The following is an 11,712-nucleotide window of genomic DNA, read 5'->3' as shown; positions in this document are numbered from 1 at the left end:
TCCTGTCACAATCAGATCATCTACGTACAAAAGTGCAATAGTAATATCTTCCCCTTGAACTTTGTAGTAGAGAGTATGATCTACATTGGACTTCATGTATCCCAGATCAGCAAAATATTTGTCAATTCTGCTGTACCAACTTCTGGGGGCTTGCTTTAAGCCGTAGAGACTTTTCTTGAGATGGCAAACCTTGTTCTCTTTTCCTGGTTCAACATAACCGGCTAGTTGTTGCATGTAGACATCCTCGTCTAGATAACCATTGAGAAATGCATTCTTGACATCGAGCTGATACACATTCCATTTACTGAGTGTCGCTAGTGATATCAACAACCGTATGGAATCCATCTTTGCTACTGGAGCATAAGTCTCATCATAATCTTGGCCATATTGTTGTGCAAATCCTTTTGCAACTAATCTGGCTTTGTATCTCTGAACACTGCCATCTGGATTGTACTTTACTTTGTATACCCATTTGTTGGCGATGGCCTTCTTGCCTGGTGGAAGGTCGCATAATTCCCAAGTGTTATTTTTATACAAAGCATCCATTTCTTCATTCATGGCAGTTTGCCATTCTGGCTTGTCTACTGCATCTTCGAAGTACACGGGCTCTTCTGTAGCCATGATGGTAGTCATAAGAGCATAGTTGGTGGTTTCCACCTGAATTGCTTTGCCTTTCTGAGCATATGTCAATCTGGCTGGTGGTCTACTTTCCCTAGTAGACCGTCTGAGCTGCTGTGACGCTGATTGGGGTGTTGCTGGCAATTCTTGCTCTTCTTCATCAACCTGTTCTGTAGATGACTGTGAAGTCGATGCTTCTATCTCCTGTGTAGGTGAGGTTTTCCATTCTGATTCCTCATCGAAGATTACGGAGATAATGACTTTGCGGTTGATGGGATCATACAATTTGTATGCTTTACTTTCTTCACTATAGCCAACCATGATGCATTTATGTGACTTCGCATCCAATTTCCTGCGATGATCATCATGTATGTGGGCATATGCTATGCAACCAAATATGCAGAGATGCCCAATGCGTGGCTTGTGTCTAGTGAATGCTTCATAAGGAGTCATACCTTGTATCGGTTCAGTAGGAAGCCGATTAAGCAAGTAGTTAGCTGTAGCTATTGCTTCTGCCCAATACTGATTCGGAAGATGCTTTTCACTAAGCATTGCTCTAGCACTGTCTGCTAAAGTCCCATTCTTCCTTTCAGCTATTGCATTTTGCTGAGGAGTATCTGCACATGTGAATTGTCTTCGAATACCATGATTTTTGCAAAAGTTCATGAAGGCTGAAGACATGTATTCACCTCCTCTGTCTGATCTCATGACCTTGATCTTTCTGCCTGTTTGGTTTTCTACCATGGCTTTGAATTCTTGAAATCTGGCAAACACTTCAGATTTCTCTTTCAGAAAGTAGACCCAACAATATCTGCTGTAGTCGTCGATGAAGGTCAAGTAATAAAGTGAACCATTAATGCTGTGGGTCTGGGCATAACCCCATACATCTGTATGAATCAAATCAAGAATACCTCGTGCACGAGAGGTACTTCTGACAAAGTTGGTTCGCTTTTGTTTGCCGAAGCAGCATGCTTCACAAACTTTTCCAAGAAATTGTAGCTTCGGAATCCCAATTGCCATATTTTGATTCCTGAGATCTAACAAGTACTTGAAGTTGACATGACCATATCTCTTGTGCCATTTTGCAGATAGTGGCATCTGTTGCATTTGAGCTGTCATGGCATGCTTATCTGGTACTGTAGCTAGCATCCTGTATAAGCGTCCTTCCTTGACACCTTTTGCTACTAGCTGACCTCTTTTGGATTTGTCTCTGATAGTGCATTCATCAACGTCGAAGATGACTTTGTAGTTGTGTTCCGTCATTTGACCTACTGACAAAAGGTTCTTGCTGAGCTTTGGAACATAGAGCACATCTTTGACCAATCCTTTTGTACCAGTGAAATTGTTCATAGGGATAACACCTGTCCCTTGAACCGGATTCGGTGTATTGTCTGCTGTGTAGATGACATTCTTTTGACCTTCTAATGGCTTCATTTCTGTGAACCATTCCTGATGATTTGTCATATGAGATGATGCACCACTGTCGATGTACCAAGGATCCTGTTCCACTTGGTCGACTTGATAGCTGAAATCCTCTTTGGGATTAAAATCAGTGTCTAGGTGCATTGTATCAGTCTGATGCAATTCCTCACTTGCAAGAAACATATTTCCATGTTCATTTGCAAAATGACTGTGACTAGAATGTCCACCACGATGATTTCCTCTTCCTCAGGAATTCCCTCGCTGCTGGATTGACCGCCTTGGTCATACTGCTTCTTGCAGCAATCTCTTTCATAGTGTCCAAACTTGTGACAATAGTTGCATTGAATGTTTGACACATTGGTGGATGCATTCCCTCGTCCTTGGAATCTTCCTCGATTGGAATGATTTCCTCTTTGCTGATTTTGATGTTGCTGAGGATGCTGCTGATGCTGATGCTGATTCTGACTTTGATTTTGTTGATGATGATGACCACTTTTCTGATATGATCTACCTCTGTTTCTGCCTTTGCCTCTGCTTCTGTCTGAAGCTGTGAATGCCTGATCATTAGAATGACCTTTACGTGCTTGAATGGCCTGAGTCCTGAGTTCTTCACCAAGTAGAACTGACTGAAGTTCTTCAAGTGTTGGAATTTGCCGTTGGATGGCAATACTCTGGACTAGATTCTCATATCCTTCTCCTAGTCCATTCAGGATTACTTGAACCATTTCTGCGGGATTCATAGTCTCTCCTGCTGCTGCAAGTTGATTGTTGTAGTCTTTGATGCGGAGTACATAAGCATGACCGGTTTCACTGCTGTTGCGGAAACTCTGGTTGATCTGGTTTCTCAGGGTGAGAATCCTGGATGTGTTCTTGGACTCGTAGAGAGCTGCGAACATATCCCATGCTTCTTTTGATGTCTTGACTGTGTTGAGCTGAGGTTGAGCTATCCTAGCATGACATCTTGCACATTCTCCTTGATCAGGTGATAGGCATACTTGTCTTTCTTATCCCATTCTGCTTGAGCTCGGGCAATGGCAGGATCTGCTACTGGTGCGGAAACTGTTTGTGTAGATGTAGATCCTGATGTAGATCCCGTTGCTGGTGCTGTGACAACAGATGGAGTAGAGCTACTGGTGGCTGGATCGGCCAATGGTCTAGGTATGGATCCATCGACATACTCCCATTTGTCCTGAAGCACAAGAATGGTCTCCATTTGGTATTTCCATGTACCATAATTGGAGTTGTCTAACTTAGCAGATGCCTCCAGATTGAGGTTGCTAGTCGACATGGTGCAAACAATGTACTCAAAAAGTGTCCTGGAAAACTCTGTATGAATCAACTGCAAATACACTGCAAATACACTGAAGATGCCAAGTGAAATCTCTGTACCGTCGGTGAAGATAGAACTGCAGTAAATAAGATCTGATCTGTGTTACAAGGCTTGTGGCAATGATGCCGGGAATAGCCAAGAGGCTTTACAAGGCTGAAAAATGATGTGCACGATGCCGTGAGATAGCCAAATAGGCTTTACAATGGTGGCATGTGTGTGTGAAATGAAGTGCTATCTGCCCACTGAATCAATCTGCAATGCCTCTGAACTCTGAAGTCTGCTCACTGAACTGATGAACGTAAGGTTTCCGGTAATGTAATGATGTGAAATCAGATGTGAGCGTATGGACTGACTCCGAGTAGGTACTAGTCGGGAATTTCGGGCATGGCTTAGATTGGCAACTTGGGGAATTCAAAGCGTCCCCTCTATGGCAATCTAGTCTACTCTGATCTAGATCTAAACCAACTGTCGATCGATGAAAGAGCAACAAATAATTCCTTTTCCTTTGTTCTTTTTAAGTGCTGGGTCAGATGCGTCGATGTAGAGGCAAATGTGCGTGAAGGAAGTGGTTTTGTCGGCGAGGCTCAAATGTGAGTGTAACTTGCGCCGAAATGTGCGCGTGATGTAACGAGCGCGTAAAGCACGAAAAATCGAGCGACTTTCCTTTTTGGAGCACCCTCAAATTCTTCCTAGATCAAGAGATATGACTTGATCTAGGTGGAGGGGCAAAAGGAGTGCAAATGGTGCTCAATGATGATGTGTCACTGTTTCCCTCTCCATCTACCTTCCCTTCTCTTCTGACGGGTAGCTTGCCATTCGAGAGTGCTTTTGATGGCCACAACACATGATACCCGTGGATGAGCATTGTTACTTTTTCTCAAAAGAGGGTTGGCATTCGAGCCACTACATCAAAAATTTGTTCCCTCATAATGGAGTAGAGCCATCGGTCTAAGTGAAGACTATGAGTGATAAGAGCTTCAAAAGCTCTTGTTATAAAAGCCCTCATTTTGAGTCCTGACATGCAAGGTGGAATATGAAGAGATTTTGTGGGAGAGGAAAGATGAAGCTTGTTGCAAAGTTTGTTCTTTCTTACGCAAGGATTAGGAAGACCTAAATGTGTATTATCTTCTACTACTAAAAAAGGAGCACACTATGATATACATAAAAGATAGATTTACACACTATGTCTAGAACTTTGCTACTAACCCCTCCAATACAGATGGTTCATAATGTGAATCTAACCACACATGAGTTGGCATACTAACTTAGTTTCACAAACAGAAAGATTTAAAATATGATGTGTCCGAGATGCTTTATGATGCTTTGATTGATTTTGAATATGAATATACTAATGCAAATGGTGATATTATGCAATCAAAATTTGGTTTAGAGACACATCCCAGTTTTGGCAAAGTTCCAGTTGTTTGGAAGGACTTGAGTGCAAAAGCACAAACTAAAAGTTTAGAAACAAATACAAAAACAAATAAAAAATTGATAATGATGATATTGATGTAGATGCGGATGTGGATGAAATAATACGGATGAAAGATGAAGGGAAAAGGAGGAGCCTAACCCAGAGCCAAAAGAACCCAAAAAGGACTCAAAAGAGCCCAAAGGAGTTCCCTAATGACCTCTACTTCATACCAAAAATATTCCAACACTTCACAAGTGTTCAATGTCAAAAAATACAGCAAATGAAAGTGTGGGGAAAGGAAAAACAGCAAAGAGAAATTTAATGAACAGTTCCAACATATTTCAGGCAATCTGATGAAGGTCAAAACTTTTTGAAAATTGGGTTTTCAATCTAAGAAGTTTGAAGGATGCAAAAACAATAATTTTGTGATATGTTATTCATAAAATAGTTGGCATAACATGGACAAGCAGTCCAATGACAATCCGACTTGTTTCAACAATCCTACTATGGTAAAAACTAGTCCGAAGTCAACATTCAGTCATGGAAATCATTTTAATTCATAATTCAGTATTCCAGTGGTTAAATCAAGGTCAAATATAGGAAAATGATGGATTTCTTTGAGGACTCTACACCGACATATGTTGCTGATGTTGGAAATTCATTGACCTATTGCTTTTTGCGCCCAGCCCGCAAGACTACGAATCCCACCATTCGCCAAAAGCGAAAAGTTGGATGGCACTAACTATCCACTCTGGAAGTTCAAGATATAGGCCATCCTAAGCGCATATGAGCTTTGGGATACTACTACTGGGGTGGACTTGAAGCCGGTTGCAAGACCTAATCCAACCAATACAGCACAACAGATAGTACCAACTACTGATAAGATTCTCGCATGGACAAGAAGAAATGTAGATGCGCTGTGTTCTATTGTCTACAGTGTAAGTGATTCTGCCGTGGTGTTAATTCCACATGTCACCATAGTAGACGGTCTTGAAAAATTGGTACAAGACCATGAATCAGATGCAGATTCAGAATCTTGAGACTCGACTCGCGAATGAGAAACTGTTTGAGTCTGAAACGGCAGAGAAGTTCATCACCAGGGTGAAGAATCTGCACGATCAAATGACTGGGATTGGCATCACCATCACCAGTGAGAATCTAGCACGAAGGTGCATACAGATCCTCCCTCCAAATTACGATGGTCTTGTTACGGCACTGAATATGCAAAACAAAAGTTCGCCCCTCAACTTTGAGGATTTCAGTGCAATGCTTCTAGAGGAGGAGATGCGTCAAAAGATGAAGACTGGAGAAGATTCAACTTTCTATGCTAGATCAAAGAAAGGTAAGGGTAAGGACTCTAGTAACCATCTTCTTCTGATGATAAAAAGAGAAAGAAGAAGATCAAGTGCTTCTATTGCAACAAGGCAGGGCACAAGGGAAGAAGATTGCAGATGAGAAAAATGGAGTAAAGAAAGAGTCTGGCAACAGTGCACAGACAGTACCAGTAGAGCTGTTCGTAGCAATTGAGGAGATTTGCATGGATGTAGTTCATGTACCTGTGGATGAACCTTGGATTATTGATAGTGGTGCATCGTGCCACATGAGCAGTTAGAAGGATTGGTATACCTCTCTACATCCAGTAGGGAATGACATCCTAGTAGTAGTCAGCAATGATGCAAAATGTTCAGCAAAAGAAAAAGGTACGATTGCTCTCAAGTCAGGCGGAGTTGTAAAACAGTTGTTCGATGTCCTTTATGTGCTAGATATCAAGAGGAACTTGTCCATTTCTGCGATCATGGATCAGGACCTCAAAGTTTAATTCGATAAGAATGGTACACAGATTTTGGATCTTCAAGGAAAGGTCATTGGTAAAGGTACACGGCGAAACATCTACAAACTCTCAGCTTTTAGTGCTCGAGCCGATGTGAAGAACACTAAGTTGTGGCATGAGAGGTTTGGTCATCTAAACCTTAGTTCTTTAAAGGAGATGCATAAAAGTGGAATGATTGCAGACCTACCAGAAATTATAGATCTGCCCGATGTATGTGAAGCTTGCATGATGGGCAAGCAGCATCGGCAGCCCTTTCCTAAAGAGGCCAGTAGGGCAAAGGCTTCTCTAGAGCTCGTTCACACGGACCTTTGCAGAAAGATGGAGATGGAAGCTTTGGGTGGTTCCTACTACTTCATGATGCTGATCGATGACTACAGTAGAAGGATATGGATATACTTCCTAAAGACTAAAGATGAGGCTTTTACTAAGTTCAAAGAATGGCATGTAATGGTCGAAAAAGAAACGGGGAGGAAGGTGAAGAAGTTGAGATGAGACAGAGGTAGAGAGTTCACATCAAGTGAATTTGAAAGTTATTGCAAAAGTCACAGGATCAAGAGGCAGAAACCCCCACCACATACATCATAGCAAAATGGAGTAGTAGAATGCAAGATGCGAGTCATCTGCAAAATGGGTAGGAGTATGATGAAAGGGAAAGATTTGCCAAAGACTTTCTTGGTTGAAGCATGTCACACGATAGTTTACATTCTGAATCGTAGCTACACGAAGGCTATAAATGGGATGACTCCACTACAGGCCTTTTCTGGTAAGAAACCTTCAGCTGCACATTTCAGAGTTTTTGGATGTGACTGTTTTGTGCATGTCCCTAATGCTAATAGGACCAAATGGGAACCGAAGAGCCGAAAGTGTATTTTCTTGGGCTACAGTGAAGAGGTGAAGGGTTACCATCTCTATAACCCTATTACCAAGAAGGTAATAGTAAGTCGCGATGTGGTCTTCTTAGAACAGTCGCATCAATTGGAGGAGGGTGCTTCCTTCCCAAACAACCAGGACCAGGATATCCATCTATTACAACCACCAGCAGCAAACCAAACTCCCCCAACGATGCTTGGGAGGATTCAAGATAAAGAAGAGGAAGAAGAGCCCGCAGAACGACAATGGCAACAACCATTCCTGAACTGGGTAAAGTAGCTTTTGGATGGCAGAGAACCTCCATCCATTAGGAGGAACCATTCGAACACCACCAGTCCAAGAGATTAGAGGAGCAAAGAAGAGCACAGGAACACTTGGTCAACTATGCTTTGATGACAGAGGTGATCCATGCTAAAGAACCCAAGTGTCTTGAAGAGGCACAGGGTGATGAAAGGTGGATGGAGGCTATGCAGTCGGAGTATGGCTCGATAATGAAGAATAACACTTGGGACCTTGTGGATTGACCACTAAAATGCAAGGTAATCGGCACCAAGTGGGTGTACAAGACCAAGTACAAGTCCGACAGCACGTTGGATAAGTAGAAGGCTCGACTCACAGCAAAAGGATTCGCACAGGTACATGGTTTTGATTATCAGGATACTTTTGCTCCCACAGCTCGACTAACCACAATTCGTAGTGTTTTGGCTTTAGCAGCACAAGAAAGTTGGCCCATGTTTCAGATGGATGTAAAATCTGCCTTTTTGAATGGAGATCTCAAGGAGGAGGTATACGTGGAACAACCACCAGGTTTTGTGAACCCCGGTTCAGAAGATAAAGTCTATAAACTGAAGAAGGCACTTTACGGGCTGAAACAAGCCCCACAAGCACCCCACGAGCAGATTGATGCCTACTTTCTACAAAATGGGTGCAGGAGGAGCACATTTGATGCAAATTTGTAAAACTACAGAGAAGGAGGCAGGTGTATGATCGTGGTTCTTTATGTAGACGACCTTGTGATAACAGGGAACCATGAAGAAAAGATCTCACAGGCAAAGCAGTTGCTAGGAAGAGAGTTTGAAATGACAGACCTTGGACTTATGCATTTCTATTTGGGGATTGAGGTTTGGCAAGAGTGAAGTACAGAAGGCTTGTCAGCAGCTTGATTTACATGTGCAACACACAGCCAGACATCAGCTTTGCGACTGGTGTACTAAGCAGGTTTTCCAATAAGTCCCGGGAGAACCATTGGAGGGCAGGGATGCGGGTGCTGAAATACATCAAAGGCACACTTGATTATGGCATCACCTATACCAAGGGCAACATCTTGACTGGATTCTATGACCTAGATTGGGCAGGAGATGTGGACAGCAGGAGATCAGTGAGAGGTTATTGCTTCTCACTTGGATCTGGAGCTGTGTCATGGGTCAGCAAGAAGCAACCTATAGTTGCTCTTTCTTCTACCAAGGTTGAGTACAAATCAGCATGTTTTGCTTCTTGTGAGGTAGTGTGGTTGAGGAGGATTATAGGGGACATGGGTGCAGTGCACAACAAGCCTACATAGTTATCATGTGACAATCAAAGTTGCATGGCGATTGCAAAGAACCCTGTGTTCCACGCTCGTACAAAACACATTGAGATTCAATATCACTTTTGTACACAAGCTCATCATGGATGAAGAGGTTGACTTGGTGTACTGTCTGACCACAAAGAATGCTGCAGACATTTTCACAAAGGCTCTTGGAAGAGACTTGCTAGAGAGGCATCTTCATCGACTTGGCATTGGACCAAAAAATTAAGTTCACTTGCGGGTGGACATTGAGGGGGGGTGTTAGATATCAATGCTCCACTCTCATGTAACTACATGGGAACCAGCTAACTCTACTTGTAAGCCCCCCATATGAGGAGAAGGCATTTGAGTAGCTTGGTTATTCGATAGGTCCTAGTTTGGACACCAGATGGGGGCCATCTCTAGCTTGATGGCTGGACAGCTTCAGATAGAGTTGGCATACTGCCAACCATGCTACATGCAAGTGTGGGAAAGCATCCCATGATTGACCGCACTAAGGGTAGATGGAGCATCTCCTAGGGCAGCCCATTCTCAAGCTGCGGGCCCCGTTTGGAGCCCTAGATAGGTTAGTTGCTCTATTTTGTGCCACAGTTCTATCGTGTGGTCGGTGGCCTATTTCACCCCCAATCGACCATTTTTGGGCAGACTAGGTCGGTCACCCAATTGGGTCTAATCGACTATGAGTGGTGGCTATATAAGAGCAAGCCCGTGAAGCCCATTATCATCACTAGCTACAGCAACCCTAATTCCTTAGCATCCAGCCTCCGTCCTCTACTGTTTCCAGCATGCCATTGAAGCTTCTCTCACAGGAGCGCATGGTTGGGAGGCAGCGCCATCTATTGTATTAGTTTTACAGTAATCAAAATTTTGATTCTCCATACTATCTGCTTTTCTCTCTTGTATACGAGATCCTATTATCTGTTGAGCATAAACGTTGTATTGTTTTCTTACATACATTGCAGTATGGACTATTTTATGAGACTAGGGTTCAGATACAGTTGTATGGATACACTGATGCTAATTGGGGTGGTAGTATTTCTAATGGATGATCTACCAATGGATATATGTTCTCTTTTGGGAGTGATGTAGTCACTTGGAGCAGCAAGAAACAACCTTTAGTTGCCTTGTTGAGCATAGAGGCTGAGTATAAGGGTGTAGCAATGGCTACATGTGAGGTAGCTTGGTTGCATCAGCTACTTTATGATATGCATCAGGCCAGTTATCATTTATTGTGACAACATGAGTAGTATGCACTTGGCAAATAACCCAGTCTATCATGCTAGAACAAAGCACATTGAGGTGCATCATCACTATGTGCGGGAGAAGGTTCTTGTAGGTTTTATTGATCTAGTTTATGTCAGCACAAAGGATCAGGTAGCTAACATATTCACAAAGGCACTGGGTGCAAAGAAGTTGCGCAAGTTCAGAGACCTACTTGGTGTGCAAGAATTGGGATTGAGCTCAAGGGGGAGTGTTGAGATATCGAGCTCCACTCGTGATATGCCAGGGTGACCGTTGTGCATTTATGTCACCGACTTGTTAGCTGTAGATGTGGTTGGTACACCGCCCATGAATAATAGCTGGATGATAGCTATCCTTATGTACTCTAGTTAGTGGCTCAGTTAGTATGCCACCTTAGTTAGCTGAGTTTGGTTTGAAACCCACATATAGGGTTCACCTATTCCTTTAGTATTTAGAGTGTTCTTTTGGCTTTTCACAACTAAGAAGAGGAAAACTGTTTTCAGCCTCCACCTTTGTGTGTATTCCCCCATTGTGTATGTGAGAAAGCTGCAAGTGAGACTCCTTCCTTCTCTCCCACTCTCTTCACAATAGTATCCATGCAACCATGGATGACTTCCTCTATATTCTATTCCAAAATTTCTTATACCTCTGATGTATCTCAAGACTCTTTTGGCTGCATTCCAGTGAGACTGTATTGGATTTGCCATAAATTGTGCTAGTGAACTTACTACATAACAGATATCTAGCCATGTGATAGTTAGATATATAAGAGATCCAATGAGCTATAGTACCTGTCATTGACTGTAGGCTTTTCTAAGTCTTTTGTAGTAGAGAGTATGATCTGCATTGGAGTTCATGTATCCCAAATCAGCAAAATATTTGTCGATTTTGCTATACCATCTCTTGGGTGCTTGCTTTAAGCCATAGAGACTTTTATTGAGATGGCAAACTGATTCTCCTTTCGTGGTTAAACATAACCTACTAGTTGTTGCATGTGGACTTCCTCATCTAGGTAACCATTGAGAAATGCATTCTTGACATCGAGTTGGTACACGTTCCATCTGCTGAGTGTCGCTGGTGATATCAAGAACCGTATGGAATCCATCTTTGCTACTGGAGCATAAGCCTCATAATAGTCTTGACCATATTGTTGTGCAAATCCTTTTGCAACTAGTCTGGCTTTGTATCTTTGAATACTACCATCTGGATTGTACTTCCCTTTGTATACCCATTTGTTTGCTATGGCCTTCTTTCTTGGTGGAAGCTCACATAGTTCCCAAGTATTATTCTTATACAAAGCATCCATTTCTTCATTCATAGAAATTTGCCATTCTGGCTTGTCTACTGCATCTTTGAAGTACACTGGCTATTATGTAGTCATGATGGTAGTCATAAGAGCATAGTTAGTGGTTTCAACT

Source organism: Dipteris shenzhenensis, chromosome 17 (genome assembly GCF_047967505.1).
Source record: "Dipteris shenzhenensis isolate YYH24624 ecotype China chromosome 17, Dip_SZ_1.0, whole genome shotgun sequence".
Taxonomy (NCBI): domain Eukaryota; kingdom Viridiplantae; phylum Streptophyta; class Polypodiopsida; order Gleicheniales; family Dipteridaceae; genus Dipteris; species Dipteris shenzhenensis.
This window is presented reverse-complemented; position numbering follows the sequence as displayed.